This window comes from Loxodonta africana, chromosome 4, assembly GCF_030014295.1.
Source record: "Loxodonta africana isolate mLoxAfr1 chromosome 4, mLoxAfr1.hap2, whole genome shotgun sequence".
NCBI classification, from domain to species: domain Eukaryota; kingdom Metazoa; phylum Chordata; class Mammalia; order Proboscidea; family Elephantidae; genus Loxodonta; species Loxodonta africana.
The window spans coordinates 126247382-126271592 of NC_087345.1; the positions used below are offsets into that span (position 1 = coordinate 126247382).

The following is a 24211-nucleotide window of genomic DNA, read 5'->3' on the forward strand; positions in this document are numbered from 1 at the left end:
TATCCAACTCATCCATATCACTTTCTGGCATGCTGTCAGGTCATATGGGACATCCCCAGTCCCTTTTTTTGCCAAAATACTAAATACAGGTAGGTGTGTAAATAGGGGAGGTGATGCAGGGGACCGAGGCAACTTTGGAGAGCTATATTGTGGGAAGCTGCCAAGATGTTCAGACATTTTAGATCATTCTTAACCTAGATTATAGAGTCAACTCAGGGGTTGATAATGCATTTGGTAACATTATGACAATTTCATTGCAAAAGATTATCTAGGCCTTTGGGGTTGCTCCTCATCATCCCTCCGATCATTGGTTGGTCCTTTCATTCTGCAAGAACGCAACCACTAGAACACAGGTAAAGTAAAAAGATAAAGCTAGCCTACACATGGTAGTTTGTAGACCAGAACTCATTAGTGTAATCCTTATTGAAAAGGTATAAGATTTCTCTTCCAAATGATGGCATTTCATAAACATAATATATGGAACTATCAGATGTTTACCTGATATATCCATTTGTTCATTTTGTGGGAAATATAATTTGTTTCTATACTGTAATTTCATTTCTGGTTTCAAAAAAAATGTTATTTTTATTAAGTTTATAATATCAATACTGTTTGCAGTAGAAGTTCTTTTTCCTTTTGGTTGTTTCGGAATCCACATATTAAACATTGGAGCAGTACATGTGGCTCTAGAATTATGATTTGACCACTTTTTCTCTGATCTGCTTTGTATTTGGTAGATTTGCCAGGAAATATGACTGAAACTGTCATACAATTTGGTAGCTTTTAGAATATCATTAGGCGTTATTTATCCATGTCCCCTTTTATGCAATATTGCAGTAACTTAAGATTTGATCATGGTTTGTATAATAATAATTAAGTATGCTCTTCTGCGTAATCGGGGATAGATATATAATTATGAAAAAAGTAGAAACTGTGCAAAGGTAGGAAAATTATATGGCTGTCTCAGTAGATGCAGACAAAGGATTGCTAAAATCTAATACTGTTCATGATAAAAATTCTCAGCAAACAAAGAAACTATAAAAATCATATGGCAAAAGCATACCTGCTAATGAAATATTGAAAGCTTTCCCATTGAAATTGGGAACATGATAAGGATGCCTACCATCACTTCTGTTTGTGATGGTTAAATTTGTGTGTCAGCTTGACAGGGCCATGATTCTCAGTGTTTATATGCGATCACACCCATGATGGGATCTGCTGTGAGTAGCCAGTCAGTCGAAAGGGAGTTTCTTTGGGTGTGTAGCCTGGATCTGAATATAAGTGGATGTTCTGGCTTTGCCCGCTCTGGATCCTGCAGCTGCCTCCCGTTTGTCTGACCTCTGGTTCTTGGGACTTGAGCTAGCACCTTACCTGCTGATTTTGGGATTCATCGATCTTCATAGCCTGTGAGCAAGAGTCCTGCTCTTCAACTTTATGATCTTGGGTTCACCAACCCCTGCAGCTGTGTGAATCAGGAGAATCCTTGTGGTCTTGCCTACTGATCTTGGGGTTTGTTGATCTTACACAGCCTGTGAGTAAGAGCCCTGCTCTCTGACCTGCCAATCTTGGGTTTGCCAGCCCCTGCAGCTCTGTGGATCAGAAGAAGCCTCTATACTGATCCACTGACTTGGGACGTTCCAGCCTCTACAGTTGAGTGAGCTGTTTCCTTGATATTAATCTCTCCATCTGTATGTGTGTGTATACACACACACACACACACACACATTTTAGTGGTTTTGCTTCTCTAGAGAACCCAGCCTAAGACACTACTCAACATTATATTGGAGGTTCTAGCTAGTACAGTAAGGCGATAAAAGTAATACAAGGTAAAGGGATTGGACAGGAAGAAAAAACTGTCCGACATGTTGTGTGACCAAAAGAATCTACAAATAAACTATTTGAATTAAAAAGTAAATTTAGTGGCGAAAGACTGAATGCCTTCCCCCTGAGTTCAGGAACAAGAGAACGGATATCCACTTTCATTACTCCTATCAACATTGTACTGGAGGTTCTAGTCAGTGCAGTAAGGTGAGAAAAAGAAATAAAAGACTTAAGGTTGTAAAGGAAGAAATAAAACAGTCTGTATTTATTGTGACATGTTGTCTACAAAGAACATCCTGAGGAATCTACAAAACAGTTCTAAAACTAAGTGAGTTTAGCAAGCTTGCAGGATACTAGGTTATTATACAAAAAGCAGTTGTATATCTATGTACTAGCAATGGACAATTGAAATAATTAAAAAACAAAAAAAGTAACAATTATAATCACCAAAAAGTCACAAAATATTTCAGAATAAACCTTAACAAAATATATGTAGGATCCTTATACCAAAAACTATAAAACACTGATGAAATCTGAGGTCTTAAAAGCCTGTGAGTGGCCATCGAAGATACACTGCTGGCCTCACCTCATCGGGGCAAGGGAAAATGAAGAAAACTAAAAACACGAGGGAAAGATTAGTCCAAAGGCCCAATGGACCACAACTACCACAGCCTCTACCAGACTGAGTCCAGAACAACTAGATGGTGCCCGGCTACCACCACCGACTACTCTGACAGGGATCATAATCAAGGGTCCTGGACAGAGCTGGAGAAAAATGCAGAATAAAGTTATAACTCAAAAAAGAAAAAAAAAAAAAAAAAGACTGGCCTGACGGAGACTGGAGAAACCCTAGGAGTAAGGCCCCCACACACCCTTTTAGCTCAGTAATGAAGTCACTCCTGAGGTTCACCCTTCAGGCAAAGATTAGATTGGCTTATAAAACAAAGCGAGACTAAAGGGGCCCACCAGCCCAGGGGCAAGGAGTAAAAGGCAGAAGGTGACAGAAAAGCTGGTGATAGGGAACCCAAGGTAGAGAAGGGGAGAGTGTTGACATGTTGTGGGGTTGGTAACCAGTGTCATAAAACAATATGTGTATTAGCTGTTTAATGAGAAGCTAGTTTGTTCTGTAAACCTTCATCTAAAGTACAATAATAGAAAAATAAAACAGAAAAACACTGTTGAAAGACATGGAAGAAAAATAAATAAGTGGAGAGATATATTTATGGATTGGAACACTTAACTATTGTTAGGTCACTTCTTCCCAAACTGATGTGTAGATTCAACACATTCCTAATCCAAAATCCAGCAGAAATCCACAGATTGATCCTAAAACTTTATATGGAAAAGCGAAGGAACTGAAATCACCAAAACAATTCTGAAAAAGATCAAAGTTGGAGGACTCACAAATACCTGATTTAAAAACTTACAGTATAGATTAATGGAACAGAATAGAGGGTCCAGATACAGACCTACAAAAATACGTAAAAGTAATTCAGTGGAGAAAGAACAGTCTTTCTTAAATAGTGCTGAAACGAGTGGACATCCATATGCAAAAAAATGAACCTCAACCCATACCTTTCACTTTATACAAAAATTAACTGAAAATGGAGTATAGATGTAAATGTAAAACATAAGACTATAAAACTTTTAGAAGAAAAATTCTAGTAACTTGGGTTAAGCACAGAGTTCTCAAATGCGACACCAACAGCATGATCCATAAAAGAAAAAAAAAAAGATAAATTGGACTTCATCAAAATGAACAAGTTTTCCTTTGGGAAGGTACTGTTATTAGACTAAAAAGACAAGCCACAGGCTGGGAGAAAATATTTGTAAATCACATATGTAACAAAGGCCTTGTATCCAGATTTTGTAAAGTAGCCATAAAAACTCAACAGTAAGAATGCAAGCTATCCAATAATAATTAAGGACAAAGGATTTGAAGACATTTCACCAAGAATATATAGAGACCAAAAAACAAACAAAAAAAACGCATGAAATGATGCTCATGTCATTAAGGAAATACAAATTTAAACACGATGAGGTACAACTAGACGCATATTTGGATGTCAGAAGAAAAACAGGAAAAACTTAAAGCCCTGATAATACCAAATTCTTGTGGGAAAACAATAAATTGAACTTGCATTCATTGCTGGTGGGGCTGCAAAATGGTACAGTTACTTTGGAAAACAGTTTAGCAGTTTCTTATAAAGTTAAACATACACTTAGCAATCTTGTTGGGTGGCATTGAGTCGATTCCAACTCATAGTGAGTCTGTGTGACAGTAGAAGTTCCCTGTAGGGTTTTTGTAGTCTATAATCTTTACAGAAGCAGATCACCAGGCCTTTCTTCCACAGAGGTGCTAGGTGGGCTCAAACCACCAGCCTTTCAGTTAGCAACCAAGCACTTAACTCTTGTGCCACTATGGCTTCTTATATTTACCATATGACTCATCAGTTCCACTCCTGGGTATTTAAGAGAAATGAAAAATTTATGTTCACACAAATACCTGTATGCAAATGTTTATGCAGCTTTGTACTTAACAACCAAAATCTAGAAACAACTCAAATGTCCTTCAGCTGGTGAATTGATATACAAACTGTGGTACATCTTTATAATGAAATATTACTCAGCAATAAAAAGAAACAAACTATTGATGCATGCACCAACATGGATGAATCTCAAAAGCTATATGCTGAGTGAAAAAAACCCAAAACCCATTGCAGTTGAGTCGATTCCAACTAATAGCAACCCTATAGGACAGAGTAGAACTGTTCCCATAGGGTTTTCAAGGCTGTAAATCTTTACGGAAGTAGACTGCTGCATCTTTCACCTGCCGTATGGTTCTCCTGAGAAGTGGCTAGTGGGTTTGAACCGGTGACCTTTTGGTTGGTAGCTGAGCACTTAATAATCACAGTGCTACCAGGTTTCTTGAGTGAAAGAAGCCACTCCCAAAACGTTACGTACTGTATAATTCCATTTAAGACACATCCTGGAAGAGGCAAAACTGTAAGAATGGTGAACAGATCAATGGTTGCCAGGAGTTGAGGGTGGGGAGAAGGTGTTCATTATAAAGGAGTGTCCTGGAGTAGTATTTTGGGGTGATGAAACTGTTCTGTATCTTGATTGTGGTGATGGTTGCACCATTCCATGCATTTGGTTAAAACTCATAGAACTACACTAAGAAGGGTGAACTTTATGTAAATTAAAAGTAATTAAAAAAAAAAGTAAATTTAGTAAGATTACTATAATTCAAGGTCAGTGTACAAAAATTGATATTTATGCATAACAGTAATAATCACTTAAAAAAATTAGAACATGAAATTTTAAGAAAAGTGACATTTATAATAGTATCAAAAAATATCAGTTGCCTAGGAATAAATATAATGAAAGATGTCCAAGACCTTTACACAAGCTGATTCTAAAATTTAGATGGAGATGCAAACAGCGAGAATAGTCAAGATAATTTTGAAGTAGAACAAAGCTGGAGGATTCATACTACTGGAATGCAGTGTGGAATAAACAGTTCAATGAAATACAGTAGAGCCCAGAAACATATATATAGAGAGTGATCAAAATGCCCCTACACAGCAACAGCAGTGGGGGTAAGAAAGATCTTTTCAATAAATGGTCCTGAGCCAATTGGATATCCTGGTTGAAAAATTTTAATTTTGACCCCTACCTCACATCATCCACAGAAATGAATTTCCGGGTGAATTCTAGATCTAAATGTGAAAGGTTAAAAAAAAAAAAGCAACCACATTAGTCATCAGAGAATGCTGGAAAAAAAATTCCAGTAAAGTATTAATGCTGAAAAGAATAACAAGAAGAAAAAAAAGCCAAACCCGAAAATACCAAGTGCTGGCGAGGTTACACAGCAACTAGAACTCTGATGCACTGATGGTGGGACTGCAAATTGGTACAACTGCCTTGGAAAACTGGTAGTATCTGTTATACTAAAACTATATGTACTCATCATGCCTCTGACCTGGTAAATCTACTCTTGGTGTATACCCAAAAATGTTTACTAAAAACATGCATAAGAAAGTTTATAGCAACACAATTCATAGTAATTTCAAAGTGGAAACAACTCAAATGTCTATCAGTAGAAAAATGGATAAATACATAGTTTTATATTCAGTGGGATACTACATAGAAGTGAACAGGAAGAAACTGTTGCTTTTTTACAACTTGGGCTCAAATATAATGTTGAGCAGAAGTGCCCAGACACAAAAAGTTAAAAAACAGGCAAAACTAATCTATGGTGTAAGAAGTCAGGATAGTGTTTACCTTTGGGGAGGGAGTTTAATGACTGGGAAAGGACATGAGGCCGACTTCTGGGGTGCTGGTGAGTTTCTTTTTCTTGATCAGGATGGTGGTTACATGAGGCTGTTAACTTTGTGAAAATTCTTTGAACTGTGCATTCATGATTTGTATGCTTTTTGATATGTATGTGTCTTAGTCATCTAGTGCTGCTATAACAAAAATACCACAAGTGTTTATTCTCTCACAGTCTAGTAGGTTACAAGTCCAAATTCAGAGGATCAGCTCCAGAGGAAGACTTTCTATGTCTGTTGGCCCTGGAGAAAGGCCCTCGTCATCAGTCTTCCACTGGTATGGGAGCATCTCAGCACGGGAACCTCAGGTCCAAAGAACATGCTGTGCTCCTGGTGCTACTTTCTTGGTGGTATGAGGTCCCCGTCTCTCTCTGCTCGCTTCTTTCTTTTATATCTCAAAAGAGATTGGCTTAAGACACCACCTGATCTTATAAAGACCTCCTTGGTATAATTGCCTCTAACCCATCTTAGTGACAGGATTTACAACATATAGGGAAATCACATCAGAAGATAAAATGGTAGACAATTATACAGATATTTTGGGGGACACAGCCCAATCCATGACAGTATGTTATACTTGAATAAAAAAGTTTATTTTTAAAAGTGTTTTGATTTAACCATAGAAGTGATTGACATCCAGCATTGTACTTTTTCATTAGCAAAGTTTATATTTTCCATGTCATAAGGGAGAAAATTCTTCGTGTATCAACAAATGCAAATAGCTAACTTCAAAATAAACATTGAGAATACGCTTAGGTTCTTTCCTAACTAAATCCTAGGCTTCTTGAGTTTTTTTTTTTTTTTTTGCTTTTGTTGTTTGAAAAAAACCCATTCTTCTTGCATTTCCCTTCCCCCCTTTTTTTCCTTCACAAAGGAATGTATTTTTGAAAATCATTTTATGTCAATATATATAGATGGACATCTGTAGACAGCCATATGGTATAAAACTGCATTGATACAATATTTAGCCAGTTTATCATTCATTCATATTGAGGTTTTTCTTTTTACAATTACGAATATGTCCGTAAACAATATTTCACATATAATATACTTGGGAAAGTATTTCTCTAGAACAAAGTATTGGAAGTAGAATTTTTGGATCTTAGAGTATGGTATTTTATTTTTAACCTTTTGAGAATAATTTTAAACTTAAAAAAGATGAAAGAACAGCATCTCCTATTAACAGTTTGCTTATTTGCATTATCACTTGGTCTCACTTCATGTAAATCAAAACCAAAAGCCAAACCCATTACTGTCGAGTCAATTCTGACTCATAGTGACCCTATAGGACAGAGTAGAACTGCCCCATCGGGTTTCAAGGAGTGGCTGATGGATTTGAACTGCTGACCTTTTGTTTAGCAGCTGAGCTCTTTAACCACTGTGCCACCAGGGTCTCTTCGTATATACAGATGATTTTTTTTTCCGAACCATTTGAGAATAAGTAACACACATCATGGCTCTCCATCCCCCAGGCACTTTTCAGCAGGTCTACAAAGAACAAATACTTCTCCTATTCACAGCATCTCATTTTTATATTTCTATCTAGTCCACCATTTATATTCCAGTTCAGTCAGCTGGCCCAATGATATTATTCGTAGCGTATCCCTCCTCCAATGCAGGACCCAGTTGAGGATCACATATTGAATTTATTTGTCAGTTTTCATTTTAGTTTCTTTTGATCTAGAATAATTCTTGACCTTTGTCTTTTTTTAAAATATATAACTTTTATTTAGATACCATTAACACACTATAAAATTCACCTTTAAAAATAGGATATTCACTTTGAAATGTGACGTCTGGGGTCTTAAATGCTAACAAGCGGCCATCTAAGATGCATCAATTGGTCTCAACCCACCTGGAGCAAAGGAGAATGAAGAACACCAAGGTCACATGATAACTATGAGCCCAAGAGACAGAAAGGGCCACATGAACCAGAGACCTACATCATCCTGAGACCAGAAGAGCTAGTTGGTGCCCGGCCACAATCGATGACTGTGCTGACAGGGAGCACAACAGAGAACCCCTGAGGGAGCAGGAGATCAGTGGGATGCAGACCCCAAATTCTCATGAAAAGACCATACTTAGTGGTCTGACTGAGACTAGAGGAATCCCGGCGGTCATGGTCCCCAAACCTTCTGTTGGCCCAGGACAGGAACCATTCCCGAAGACAACTCATCAGACATGAAAGGGACTGGACAGTGGGTAGGAGAGAGATGCTGATGAAGAGTGAGCTAATTATTAATTATCAGGTGGACACTTGAGACTGTGTTGGCATCTCCTGTCTGGAGCGGGGATGGGAGGATAGAGTGAGTTGGAAGCTGGTAAAATTGTCACGAAAGGAGAGACTGGAAGGGCTGACTCATTAGGGGGAGAGCAAGTGGGAGTACGGAGTAAGATGTATATAAACTTACATGTGACAGTCTGACTTGATTTGTAAACGTTCACTTGAACCTCAATAAAAGTTAATAAAAAAAGGGGATATAACTCAGCCATAAAGTTCATCTTTTTAAAGTATGTTGTCCGTGGTTTTTAATATATTCACTGAATTGTGCTACTGTCACCTAGGTCTAATCCCAGAACATTTTCACCACCCCAAGGAGAATCCCCATACCCAATAACAGCTATTCTGTATGCTCCTCTTCTTCCGGTTCCTTGGCAACCACTAATTTACTATGCATTTGCTTATTTTGGAGCTCTGGTGGTACAGTGGTTAAGCATTTGGCAGCTAAGCAAAAGGTCAGCAGTTTGAATCCACCAGCCACTCCTGGAAACCCTACGGGGCAATTCTGCTCTGTCCTATAGGGTTACTATGAGTTGGAATCGACTTGACAACAGGTTTTTGCTTATTTTGGGCATTTCGTATAAAGAAAATCAAACCAGTTTCTGTTGCGTGGCTTCTGACTCGTGGTGATCCCGTGTATTTCACAGTACAACTGTGCTCCATGGGGTTTTCAACGGCTGTGACTTTTTGGAAGTAGACTGCAGGGTTTTTTTCTGAGGCGCCCCCAAATGGACTTCAACCTCCGATTTTTAGTTAGGAGCTGCGCATGTTAACCATTTGTACCACCCAGGACTCACTGAATTCCAATTTCGGCTTCATAGCTCACGGTAGTACTCTCCAGATATTTCTTTACCATCATTTCTCTCTAGGGTTTGTAGTGGATCACATGTATGCAGAGAAACAGTTGTTAGGAAGAGGTAGACCAGACAGTATTGCCACTCTGAAGTGGCCTATACACTGAAAATCCTTGAGGACGATGTGTCTAGACAGCTAACGTCTCTCTGCCTAGAATGTAATAGATGGACAAACTCTTGAGAATTTATGCCTTTTGCCTACCTTACTGAAACTTCCAGTGAAATGGACTAATTTTAATAATACTTCTTTTACTTTTCCTGCTTACACTTCGTGGGAGGTATTGTTGGGCAGAAATAACATTGGTGTCATCTTGTCAGATAAATACCAGTTTTGTCAGGCCTGTTGTGTGCCATGGAGTCAATTCCAACTCATAGCGACCCTGTAGGACAGAGTAGAACTGCCCCATAGGGTTTCCTGGGCTGTAATCTTTTTAGAAAAGGTGTAAATCAGTGTTGTATCCTGTCACCATACTTATTCAATCTGTATGCTGAGGAAATAATGCGAGAAGCTGGACTATATTAAGAAGAATGCCGCATCAGGATTGAAGGAAGACTCATTAACAACCTGCGATATGCAGATGACACAACTTTGCTTGCTGAAAGTGAAGCAGACTTGAAGCACTTACCAATGAAGATCAAAGACTACAGCCTTCAGTATGGCTTGCACCTCAACATAAAGAAAACAAAAATTCTCACAACTGGACCAACGAGCAACATCACGATACACGGAGAAGATGTTGGAGTTGTAAAGGATTTCATTTTACTTGGATCCACAATCAATACCCATGGAAGCAACAGTCAAGAAATCAAATGACGTATTGCATAGTCATATCTGCTACAAAAGACGTTTTCAAAGTGTTAAAAAGCAAAGATGGCACTAAGGTGAGCCTCACCCAAGCCATAGTCCTTTCAGTTGCCTCATGCATGTGACAGCTGGACAATGAATAAGGAGGACCAAAGAAGAATTGGTGACATTTGAATTATGGTGTTGGTGAAGAACACTGACTCTACCATGGACTGCCAGAAGAATGAACAAATCTGTCTTGGAAGAAGTGCAGCCAGAATGCTCCTCAGAAGTGAGGATGGCGAGACTTCGTCTCATGTACTTTGGACATGTTATCAGGAGGGAGCAGTCCCTGGAGAAGGAAACATACTTGGTAAAGTAGAGGGTCAGCGAAAAAGAGGAAAATCCTCAGTGAGATGGATTGGCACAGTGGCTGCAACAGTGAGGATGGCACAGGACTGGGCAATGTTTTGTTCTTTGTGCGTAGGGTCCGTATGAGTCAGAGCCGACCCTAGAGCACCTAACAACAACGATCTTTACAGGAGCGTATAGCCTTTTTTTCTGTGGAGCCCTGACGGGCTTTAATCACTGACCTTTTGGTTAGCAGCTGGGCACTTACCCTTTGCACCACCAGGGCCTGTTACCTCCCTTTTATTTCTGTTCCCTTTATGTTTGTATTTGTGTTGGGAAGAGGGGCCTGTGTGATATCTGGGTCTGAAGGAAGATGAACTTTGTTCTTCCTCCCTTCCTTCTGCTAAGTCAGTGCCACTTTGAGAATTAGCAGCCAGTTTGCCTTCTGAAGGTGAGTCTGTGCTAAGTGACTGCTAGTAGGAAGCACCCAGCCTTCAAGGACTGGCTGAAAGGAAGTTGCCTCCAAAATTAGAATAATATGGGGCAGTGGTGGTTCAGAGGTAGAATTCTCCCCTTCCGTGCAGGAGGCCCAGATTGAGTTCTTGGTTAATGCGCCTCAGGTGCGGCCACCGTCTGTCTGTTGCTGGAGCCTTGTGTGTTGCCCTGATGCTGAACAGGTTTCAGTGGAGCTTCCAGACGAAGATGGAGTAGGAAAATAGGCCTCGTGGTCTACCATGGAAAAATCAGCCAGTGAGAACTCTATGGACCACAGTGGTCTGATCTGCAGCTGATCATGGGGGCGATGCTGGTCCAGGCAGCATTTTGTTGCATTGTGCGTGGGGTCACCCTGAGCAGGGGCCAGCTTGATGGCAACTAACAACAGCATGCTGGCTTGTGATGTCACCACTCCCTCTGCACTTGCCTTTGCCAGAGGTTACTTGTGACTACAAAGAGGTTGGGTAGCCCCTACTGAGCGGCGGGAGAACATCCCATAAATATGTGTTGATGAGGTTTATCACCTCCTCCTTGTTGACTTTTAGACTTCACCACCAGAAATTCTGTCCTTCCTCCCACTCTTGCAGCACTCATATCACACTGAGCCTTGTCTATATCTGTGTATAAATTTTATCTCCCTTAATGATATTGTCTTGCGTCCTCCAAAGGTCCCTGAGCGAGAGCTTTGAATGAAGGAATGCTCCAGAAATGTTGTATAAGCAAATGGATTATAGGTTAAACCCATGCAGTGAAGCCAGCTGAATGAGCATTTTCTATGTTGAGTGTTCCTTCTGTTATAAATAAAAACTCCTGACCCTGGTTCAATACCCTTTTTTTTTTTTTTTTTAAATAATTACTGGCACAACCTTGAGAAGGGTGGGGAATGTCCTTTGTTTAATGTAATGTAGGAGGCCCAATCTTGGTTTCTGTCATCAGTTTACTTAAATGACGTTTTATGGGATTGGATTAGAGGGAAGAATTCCGAAGGAGTGTATGTAGGGTCGCTGTCAGTCAGAGTTGATTCGTGGCAATAGGTTTTTTTTTGTTTTTTTGGTATGCCCTTGTAATGGTGATTTGCCCTTAGTAATGAGAAATCCCTGGATAAAGATACCTAGTTAAGTTGTACTTACACACAGCTGAACATTGAGCTGTATCTCGTCTTCTCCCAATCTTTTAAAATCTTTTCTTCATACAACTAGGTCTTGAAAACAGGTGAAGAAAGATTGGAAACTAGATTGCTTCAACCATGAGCTCTTTTTTTTTTTTTTACCATAGTGGAGTTCTGTGCCCTGGCATGTCCTTGTGTTATGTTGAGTGTCATAATTGAATTGCTGTTTTTTTTTATTCTTACTGGGATTATAGAAGCTGTAATGTTGAGAACTTGATCTATTACCTGATACTGTATTCAGAACCTCAGATTCGCAGCAGATATTATAAAATACACAGCTCAAATAATAGGTCATTATTGTGTGGGTCACCAAATTTCTTCTTTGCTTCCTCTTAAACTCTCCCTCTTGTATTTTCCAAGTGGCCTGTCCTTTTTGAGCCTTGCTTGAGAGGAGGCGAAGAACCATTTCTACCTGTTTGTGTAAAATATACTGATCCTGGGCCCTACTCCCCAGAGATTCTGATTTGCTTGGTCTGGGGTACATCAAGGGGGCCCTGGTGGTGCAGTGGTTAAGGTGGTCGGCTACTAATCGAAAGGTCAGCAATTTGAAACCACCAGTGGCTCTGCAGGGGAAGATAACGGCAGTCTGCTTTCTGTAGAGATTTACGGTCTTAGAAACTGTTTGGAGTCGCTGTGAGTTGGAAATAACTCGATGGCAGTGGGTTTGGTTTAGGTACATCAGGACAGCCAAAAATTTCCTAAATAATTCTAATGTACAGCCAAGGTTCAGAGCTTCCTCATTAGCCAAAATGCTGCTCCATTAATACTGTACTATGTTATTCCTTTTTTAAGGATGGTTAGTTTCTCAAAGTACTATACTTTTACATACTTTGATTATCCTATTGTGTTTTCACAGTGACCCAGCAGTGACCTGCTTCCAGGGTTCCTCATTCTTCACCAGTTTTCTGGGAAGGCTGTTGCTTAACCATTTTGTTCCCCACTTCATCTGACTATTTCACCTGTAACTTCACAGCAGGTCGGCAATTTGGTGTGGCCACCTCTCTTCAAAGAGATACACATCAAGTGATAAAAAGAGTGCATTATTTCTAATCTTTGCGAATCAGTTGTTTCAGGAGCCTATTAAAAGCCAAAACCAAACCCTTTGCTGTCGAGTTGATTCTGACTCATAGTGACCCTACAGGACAGGGTAGAACTCCTCCATAGGGTTTCCAAGGAGTGGCTGGTGGATTCAAACTGCCAACCTTTTTGTTAGCAGCAGAACGCTTAATCACCATGCCACCAGGACTCTCAGGAACCTGTTAGAATTTGCAGGCATCTGCTAGAATTTGTGAAAACATTTGGTAAGCCCTATAGGGTTGTGGAAAGAACTCTTTCACCACTGACAATTGTGCGGCTTTGGGCAAGTACTTAACATTTTATATTAACCTACCAGCAGGCATTTGCTAGACTAGGTGAAGTCCTACTTCAGCTATAAGATTTGGGTTTTCTCTGGCTAACTTCCCATTCCTCATCTTGCCACTATATTCAGTTGAAATACAGCTTTTGCCATCTTATGTCCCCCAGGGTCAAGACTGAAAAGCAGAGTTAAATGTGACAACTATTTAAATGTGAACATGGAGAGAGGGGTCAAAGGTATCTTGAGGACAGTGTTTTTCAGCCTTGCTTGATTCTAAGAACCTCTTGGAACGTTTGTGAAAAAATAAAAATTCATAGTCCTCACTCAAGATGCATAGAATCAACTGCAGGGGTGGGAACTGGATGGGCCTTTTTATCGAGTTTCCAAGTGATTTTTATGATCAGACAGAAGTAGAGAGTGCTGTAGGAAACTGAACATAGTAGGTACTCAGTAAAGAAACAGATGTCTCTTCTGTGAATCCATTTAATTTTTCTTCCTGGAGTTTTACAAAGTAGCTAGAGTCCACAAGCCCAGAACCCAGAAGAACAAACACTATTTGCAAGAGAAAAAACTGTACATTTACTGCGTTGTACTTAGTTGGCCTTTCAGTCTATTAGTGCTTTGTGATGCATAAATGTGTTGATAGCAAATGATGATAGATTTCTTTTGCATCTCTTTGAGAATCTGTGCAGCAGGGGCTTAAACAGTGGAGCTTTGTGAACATTATTTTGGGGTCTGTGCCATAGACTACATTTTGATAAGATGGCAAAATTAGATATTTTGCTACTTAATCATTGAATTTCTTAATGGACAATCCTATGGTCTGTTTTAGACTAAATTTCACTCATGTCAAGTTTATTGTATTTGTAATGATTTTGTTTTTATATTTGAATTTGTGGTCTTTGGTATTGAAGGTTACATTTAGAATGGGAGCATTGCTCTATACTGAACCATATACAGGATGTGTATGAACGTCCCAAACCTCGTAGCATGGCTGTTACTGGGATATGTAAGTACATTTTTAAAATTTCTTTGATGATTTTTTCACACTGCTACATCACTGTTGGGTGAATCCCATGATACGGTATTCAAACTCATTTTGGTTATGGAGTCATACAAAATAACTAAAGCTAATGCAGCTTCGGTACTTAGGCTTCGACATCTTTCTTCCTCTGAACAGCATGAACATAAGATTTATGACTGATTTAAAAAAAAAACAACAAAAAACTTTAGTGTTCAGTGTTTGTTGCAAACATTTGTACACACACACACACACACATAGACTTAATAGAAAATTTGGACATTACAGAAAAATATAGAGAAGAAAATCACCCGTAATGCCAACATCAGAGCCCACCTCTGTCTACATTCTTTCTCTACTTTGTTCTAGCCTTTCAATATGCTTAATTCTTCTGGTTTGTAAATAGTGACCTGATGAGTAAAACTTGGGCTTGTACTTACTGCTCATTTTGCTTGATATTGGTTCATCTGAAGCAGGGACAGAATAGGGTTTTGAGATATTTTCTGATGTTATCATGGTGCTATCATTTAATAGTTATTTTCATGGTCACTTTCAGTCAGGAAGTCAATTATTTAATGAATATATTTTGTTCCAAGTACACTGTCTTAGATTTAGACCATAGCTAGTCTCTTGGGTCTTTCTTTTCGGGTCAGACTGTATAGTCACTATTCTGGGCTCAGACTAAAGCTGTATGGGCTATAGCTACTCCATCTCCTACTTTCGCCTCATTTCAATCCATGCTACACACAGTTACCAGAGTAAAATTTCTCCAGTAGCTTTCTCATGTTATTTTCAAAAAACTCACAGTGGTTTACATGGCTTTAGGCTTTCAGGATACTTTACCAACTTGTCCCTTCTACCTCACCCACTTTTTTTGTTTTTCAGTGATACAAGCTGTGCTCTAGTCGGGAAACTACACACAACTTCCTTAGCCCTGTGCTGTTGCTCATGAATTCTCTTCATCTGGAATTCTCTTCCATCTTCTCTCTGGCAGTTCATGTCCCTGTTTTCCTTCAAAACCCTCCTTGAAATTTATATTTTCCAGGAAACCTTCCTCTTTCACTTGCTCTACATTACACTAGCATGTGACCTTTTTATGTTTGTCCAGAGGTTATTTTTCAAATGTTTCTAAGCCTTTTTAATCAGCTAATTAATATCAGGGACTTGCCATCTATTTTGTTTTCCCCACAGTGCCCTGTACTGGTTTTAGAAACCTAAATCAGTTTTACTTAACTCAGTACGGACATCGCTATTTTGTTTGTTGCTCATGCGGCATACCCAAACCTGACTGACATGATACATACCCCGAGTTTACAGAGGGGGCAAAGTATAGTACTACCCAAAGATGACAGAATAACCTCTTAAAAAAGAAAGGAACAACAAATTGAAACAATCCTTAAACTTTCATTACAGAGCAAGCGTTTTGTGGGAAATCGTTCTTTTAAAAAAAGTAACCAGTAGTGTTGTGCTGTAAGCTGAAACACAGGGTTTGTAATTATTTAAAGCACCACCCATGTGTCACTTTTTCGTATTGCTGTGGCTTGCGTGTTTCTGTGATGCTGGAAGCTTTGCTGGTATTTTAAAAATACCAGCAGGGTCACCATGGTAGACAGGTTTCAGCGGAGCTTCCTGACTGACAGACTAGGAAGAAAGGCCTAATGATATACTTGCAAAAATTAGCCGATGAAAACTCTGTGGATCGCAACAGAAAATTGTTTGATACAGTTCTGGAAGATGAGCCCCTCCGGGGTTGGAAGGCACTCGTAAATACGCAGTGGCTGCAAGGATGGACTTGAGCATACCAATGATTGTGAAGATGGCGGAGGACCTCCAACATTTTGTTGAGTCATGGCTGACTTGATGGCAACTAATGACAACAATAATAGTTCAAAGTTTTCCACTCTGCCTTTTCGTATTTCTGTTTGACAGTCCCTCTAGATTGGGTTTGTGTTCAAGTGCGAGATAACTAGCAGCTCGCCTGAGGCTGGTGGTGGGCAGAAGGGCAGGACTGAGGCAGCTAAGCCACTGGACTCAGCTTTGGCACCGGCGTCAATTGTAACTTTCTAGTCAGATATTTGAAGAAGATAATCTTATCCATACCAACGGAGCTTGCTTTCTACTTTAAGAATCTGAACATTGTTATAAAATAGTTCAGATCCTCTTAGTTTTCTGAATTAGTGTGAAAACATTGAGAATTTGTGTCTTCCTCTAAGGTTTAGATAGAGGTTTAACCCTTAGTATCTAGATCATCAGGGCAGGGCTAATGAAAATGTGAGGTACTGAATTAATAATCTCTACACAGTATAGTCGTATATGAAATACTAAAGTGGAAAAAATATATATATTTTTTACAGTATATTATAATCAAAAGCTTTTAAAGGTTGATAAAACACCTGAATCCATGGTGACTGTCTCAAAACAGTCTGGAGCAGTTATGATTACTTGTAATACCAACACATCAAAAGCCCCAGCAGTTCCTCCCCCCAAAACAGGAAATTAATAAATGATAAGACCTTAGCCTTAGAAGGGAAGAGACTTGATTATAATCACAAAGAGGGAAATTAAGATGAATATAAAGAGAGAGATGGAGAGAAAGGAAGCCTCTAGGAACAGAGAAGGGCACGGAAACTGCCATTGGATGATATGATGGAGCCAAATTACAGGGAAAAGATAGAATGTGGAAAGGGCAATGTGGAAAAAGCAACCATGGGGTGAGGACGGGGAACCTTCTGACTCCACCTCTGCTGCTCTGCCAGCCTCTGGTCTCCTTACTCTCCTGTGGCGCGGTGATTCTTCGGACCAGGTCCTGATGGTTGCCCCGTGGTACTTTGCTCTGTCCTGGAGCTTTCTGATACCATTAACTCCCAGGGCCCTGAGAGGGGATATGTATGAAGACAGGTGCAGCAACTTATGCTAGCACAGCCTAGGATCCTGGAGTGAGCAGTGATATATCTCCTTTGCCTCCTGGTCCCTGTCTCTTTCCTCTTTCCTTCTTCCTTACCTGGTAAGTAGTGAGGGGGTTCCTGCACACAATGAGGCTGAAGAGAGAAGTAGAAATAATTTACTCAGAGCAGCCCTTGGAAATCCCCAATACAAAAGAAATTTTCTATAACAGTTGCCTTGTTGGTTGTAGAGCCATCATTCAGGCTTTGGTGGTGGTACGTGTCGGGTTGGTTTCAACTCAGTGACCCTATGTACAGGAGAAGGAAACACTACTGGCCCTGCACCATCCTCACAATCCTTGCTATGTTTGAGCCCATTGTTGTAGCCACTGTGTCAGTCCATCTCCTTGAGGGTCTTCCTCTCTATTGCTGACCCTCTACTTTACCAGCATGATGTCCTCCTGGGACTGGTACTTGTTTTGTGTGTTGTGGGATTTAACCTCCTTAATGATCAAATCAGCCCTGGTACTCTGTCCTTGTTAGGGCACTTTACAAAGACCTAAGATATCTTTGGGGGCCGTGGTAGCACAGTGGTTAAGAGCTTGGCTGCTAACCAAAAGGTCAGCAGTTCGAATCTACTAGCCATTCCTTGGAAATCCTGTGGGGCAGCTCTACCCTGTCCTGTAAGGTCCTTGTAAGTCGGAATAGACTCGATGGCAGTGGGTTTGGTTTTTTGATAGGATATCTTTACAGCGATATCTTCATATTCTTAATGAAATAATCCTTAGACTTTCGTCATTATTGAATCTCTCATTTTACAGGTGAGGAAAAAAGAGGCTTGGGGGATGTCAAGTGACTGTTGTTAACACATTTTAGCATCTTAGTAGAGGAGCTGAGATTAGGAACAAGGTCTCTAGAGTTTTTTTTAATACACCATAAAACCTCAGTGGTGGGTTTTGGGTTTGTTTCTAATATCCTAGGATTGGCTTTGGCCTCAAGGGGCAAAGAAACTGAGCAGGCCTAGGATGCAAGTGATTGGTACACAGAGACTGAGAGGAAGAAGCCTGTGGTGGAGTTTTTTGTGATTGTAGAGTTTTTTTTTTTTTAGAGTTTTGTAGCTCTTGCTTTTTCAGTTAGTGGAGCTGAGCAAGGGGCCTGCAGCTACCGCTGGGCCTGGCTGGTGTCCCATTTTTGAGGCCCCAGAGTTATTTTTAGCTCCAGGGCCTTGGAAGCAGGTGTGGTCCGGGCTTGAAGGCCACGCCTGGAATGTGTTCAAGCCTTGTTGTGCGGGTCTGCTTAGGAGCTGAGAATAGTGACAAGGCCCTACATATACTTTGTTAGAGGAATTTCTACTTTTTCAGTGTGGGGAATAAAAAGCCATTCTGTGTTTCATTTACAATGCTTTAAGCAGGTTTATTTTGGAAACTTCATAAATTGAAACATTTTAAGAGTGTCAGGGAATATAATAATAATAATAATAAACTAGCTATAAATCCTTTGTGTACAGAAGAAACCTTTTGTATTTGAGTCATACCCCAACTTACCTATTTTAAAAGTCCAAACTTAGAGTCACAAATGTGTGATTTAAAATTTAATTTTGGTCGTAGTTCTTTTTATCCCCCTGTCATTGTTATCTAGTGCTGCTATAACAGAAATACTACAAGTGATGGTTTTAGCGAAGAGAAATTTAGTCTCTCACAGTTTAGTAGGCTAGAAGTCCAAATTCAGGCCACCAGTTCCAGGGGAAATCTTTCTCTGTCTGTCGGCTCTGGAGGAAGGTCCTTGTCATCAATCTTCTGCTGGTCTAGGAGCTTCTCCACTGAGGGACCCCAGGTCCAAAGGACATGCTATTCTCCTGGCTCTTGTTTGTTGGTGATATGAGGTCCCCATGTCTCTCTGCTTGCCTCTCTCTTTTATATATCAAAAGAGATTGATTTAAAACACAACCTATTCTTGTAGATTGAGTCCTCCCTCATTAACATAACGCCCTCTACTTCTGCCTCATTAACATTATAGAGGTAGGATATATATAACACAGGAAAATGACATCAGATGACACAATGGTGGACAATCACACAATACTGGGAATCATAGCCTGGTCAAGTTGATACATATTTTTGGAGGACACAATTTAAACCATAATACCCCCCTCCAAACATTATAGCTATTTTAAAGAATTCTTTGTAAGTCCTTTTATGAGGCAGAAATTCAGCTCTTACATTGAAGGGTAAATGTAAGTTTTTATGTATTTGTTTATCTTCTTACCCTGCATGCCCGTGCATGCACACAGCAACACAAACACTTTCACTCTTCTATTGATAACCAGGCTGTGTGGCTGGACTGTGGTAGCCATTAGTACCTGGCTCTCTGTGGCTCTTAGTGTATCTCCTGCCATGTTTTTTCCACACTTTCACACTTTCTCCGTGGAAAAAGAAGATAACAAAAATTACTTTTCGTTTAATTACCAAGATAAAACTGTTACTACGTTTTTAATACATCCACTCCGTGTGCTGGTGTGTGTGCATATGCATATGCTTGTTTGAAGCTCTACTTTTTGTGTTGTTTTGTGAGTTGGTTTTATTCTTCTAATATATCATGACCATATTTTGTTGTCCAGAGGTATACTTTTACACTATCATTTTTAGATATTGCATGATATGGTGTTGCAAGATTTATCCTAATTTATAAATTACTCAGCCATTTCTCTTTGCACATTTAGAGCTTTTCCAGTATTTTTCATGCATATGTTTTCACTGAAAGGTGAAGCAATTTCTTGTAAGCCATTTGGAAATTATCTTCAGAAAAATGTGGCTTGGCATTCTAGATTTACTTATTTTAGTGTTAATGGATTTAAAAATAGATAAAATTCCAGAATATTAATAGTATAAGCATGGCCTCAAGTGAAGGTGGTGGGAGGTTCTGTGTTGGTGATTTCTAATTATATTCCATTGCCTGTTCCTAGAACCTTTTGGTACCCTTTGGAAAAATTAAATTATGACACCTCCCCCATCGCATTAGACAGAATTCCAAATTGTCCAGATGTTTACTTTGGTCTTAATGCCTTTGTCAGGAGAGTATACTGTATCTTTCATAAAGTAGAATTTTGTTGTTTTGGGATGGGGTAGGCTAAGAGTGGTACATGGATAAAGATTATAAACTTTCTTTAGTGTTACTATCCTCTCTGATAACGGTAACCTGATTTACAAAGTCTTTGTAAACTATTTACTATACCTTCTAACAAGGAGAGAGCCTTAAAAGTATTTTTTTTTTTTATTTTACTGTAAAGCTCCTTTAAACTACTTCTTTGTTACATAAATCTATTCAAGCGTACATCTTGTTTAACACTGTCTATGATATTTTACTACATTACTGTAAAACCAAGTCTCTCTGATTAGGTACAACCCATTTGTGGGGCTGGAAGAATTGTATTACATTAACATTAAAAGTAATCTTTTCTTGTTGTGATATTTCTTTTCATTTCCACGCCAAGAAATGTGCTAATATAGGAACCACGGTTCTTCCTTTATAGTTTTAAGGAGAAACTGTATTGTTGTATATATTTTTTTCACACTGAAGTTAAAAGTTCAATTGCCTGGCAATCCATCGTTTCTAACAGACACAACCAGAATGAACACCTGCTACGTCTTTTATTGGCATTTTCCCAATTCAACTTTACTCCAGCCAATAGATTCATTGGCCTCAAGCCTTTGACATAGAGAGCTACAGTCTCTTGAGCATCCACATAGCTCACTCTCACCTCCCACAAGACCTTTACTTAAATAATACCGACTCAGGGAGGCCTTCCCTGGCCACCCTATTTAAAATTTTAACCAGCCCCCTGCCCCAACTCATCTTCCTGCCCTGCTTTATTATTATTTTTTTTTCCATAGCTCTCACTACCATCTATCATACAATTTTTTTTTTTCATTTTGATTTTGTTGCTGCTGTTTATTTCGTGTTTCCCATAACTAAATTAGAAGCTCCAAGAAGGCAGGGGGTTTTGCATCTTCACAACAGTGCCTGGTGTGTGGTAGGTAACTATTTGTTAGCTGATTGAATGAGTTATCGTAGACTCTGAGCAAATTAGTTGAGAGTCTGATTAGTCCCTATCTGATCTCTGGTTGGTTGGTTCTGAATCTCTCTTCTGAATGCTTTAATCAGTGTAGAGTTACTTAAGTCAGAGGCTGAGGTATTCTACTCTTCTCCTGCCCCCAGCCCATCTTTATCCTAAATACCCTTCTAAAACATTTTTTCCATCAGCTCTCAGATTAAACCAACCCTTGGCCACATTTTCTCTTGTCCAGTGATTCCATCCAAGGATCCTTCCAAGATCACCTCCATACCCTAGCCCCGTTTCTAGCAGGTAGGGTCCTTAGTTTTCAGAAGCATTAAATATAGAGGAGTAGGGAAGGAAGACTGGGAGAGGGAGAAGTCTAGGATAGGTACATGGTGTTGGAGAGGCAAGGAGAAGGTAGGGAAGGAAGTAGGAGGAGAGCTGAAGTGGATTTGGGAAGGTGAAGCTGATGAAACAGGTGAGTGTAAATAGGAACCAGTATTAAGGAAGGTGGAAACTCTAAATGAGCCAGTACCGAGGATACAGTAGTAGCTCCTAGCAGAAACTGGTGAGTGGTTTTCACAGATAAATGCTTCACTGGAAGTAACGGCGTTATATTTAATCTTGGAAGAACGGCTGCTATTCCAGGCTGTATCTGTGGATCCTTGAGATGTGTGTAAACAGCCTCAACTTCTGATAGGAGTGGGTGCTTTCATTGTTGTCTGTTGGTGACAGGTGGCTGGGCTTTACAGTGCTGATAAGTGTTGCCACCCCCCCCCCCATGTCTAGTACTATCTAGGCAGTTTGGTTTTCAAGCAGTTTATTCCATTATTGTGAGTCCCTTCGTGGTCTAAATGGTTAACACACTCAGCTGCTAACCGAAAGGTTAGAGATTTAAGTCCACCCAAAGGCACCTTGGAAGAAATGACTGGCAATCTGCTTCTGAAAAATCAGCCATTGAAAACCCTATGGAGCCTCCTTTGCCATGAGACCAGAAGAACTGGATGGTGCCCAGCTACCAGTATTGAAAATTTTGATCAAAGATTCTATAGAAGAATCGTGACCAAAAGGGGAAAAATGCAGAACAGAATTTCAAATTGTCATGGAATCCAGAGAATCCACCATGAAGGTCGGACAAACCCCTGAAAATATTACTCAGAGATAATCTTTAAACCTTAAGCCAAAAATATCCCTTGAAGTCTTAAAACGAAATAATAGTGTAGCTTAACTAGTAAAAAATGTCTGCCTTGACCATTAGGCCCTTTTAAGAACTATCTATATGAGATCAAATTGATAGCAGCAACTAGAAAGATTAGATAGGAACCTTAGGGGGCAGTGAATTTATGTTAATGGGAGAGGAACAACTCAGAAAAGAAGGGTGAGAATGATTGTACAACTTGAAAAATGTAATCAGTGTCACTAAATGGTACATGTAGAAACGAATTGGTGTATGTTTTGCTGTGTATATTTTCAACAACAACAAAGAAAACACTATCGAGCATAGATCTGCTGTGACACACATGGGGTCACCATGAGTCTGAATTAACTTGATAGCAACTGGCTTATCTCATAATTACCATCTCATCAGAATATGTGTCCTCAATTTTGAGGTAAGAAAACATGATCAAGAAAGACATTAATAGACAACTAAAGAAACACATTATGCTCATATAGTCTTCATAGCTTTAGTTAGGGCATTTTTTTTGTTTGTTTGTTTTTTTAATTGAAAAACAAAAACACAGACCTCAGAATTTCTCTCAGTATTAACCCATGGCACAGGAGACCGGATTGCTTTAATGACTAGAGTTAAGACGGTCAAAGGCTGAGGTGTTCTGGCTTGCTTCCAGTCATCAGTAGCCTACTTTTTTTCTGTTTGATTTGTTCATGTTTTCTTAGTCATTGAAAATGTATGTTTAAGGCTTTGCTGAAAGACTGTTTGCTGTATCTTGTTGCCTACTTCTTCATTTTTATTTGAGGAAAAAATTTAAGATTGGCTCATAGTTTAATAAAAAGTAAACTTCTCACCTGATTATATCCTTTCTGTAAACTCTCTGAGAATCTGAACTTGTGCTCAAGCCCAACCAAATAAGGCTCAATTGCTCTCCTCACTGAGCAGGACTTTAAAAAAACACCCCATAGCCATAGGATCCTTTCCCTTCCGCTGAGAATTTCTCTTCGTAAAAGGGAAGTGTTTAAAATTGAACCATGCCTTCCCGAGGGATAGCACTTGCCTCATGGAAACTACTTTTCAGACCTGCAGGTGTGTTCATAGAACCTTATCCCTTACCCTGCCTGCTATAAGCTTGGTGGAGTGGGTATTTTAGGGCAGCAGTGCTGATAGTGAATGGACTGTTGCTGTTGGCAGAAAATAACCCGTGTATAAATTTTTTTTTTTTTTATAGAAGGGGGAAAAACTGTGTGTGAGAAAAGTGCTCACCTTTCTTCAGAGTGGGATATATCTAGTGTCAGTATGACTGACCTAAAAGCCAGAATTGTGTTTGCGAAGTTGAACATAACGCCTTTCATCTCAGAAGAGGAAGGAGATGCTTAACAATTATTTAAAAATAACCTTAATTTTTCTTTTTTAATTTTCTAGTTGGACACTAGCATTAAAGGTGAAAAATACTGAAAAAAAATTTTTTTTCCTATTAGCTAATTATTCCAATGGCTAATATTGGTTTTTAGATAGTTGGAATTTATATTGTTACTTTAATTAAAACAGACCCGACTTGTTCATCTTATCGTTAAAATAGTCTTAGACTTACGCTCCTGAGATGTAACTAATTCAGTAGTATACCTTACTCCACTG

At 39.4% G+C, this 24211-nt stretch overlaps 1 protein-coding gene across 3 annotated transcripts in view; it reads left to right on the forward strand.

Annotated features, from left to right (window-relative positions):
* Positions 1-24211, forward strand: part of DUSP16 (dual specificity phosphatase 16) — a 97114-nt gene that overhangs the window by 16586 nt on the left and 56317 nt on the right. The gene's annotated exons all lie outside the window — the stretch shown is intronic.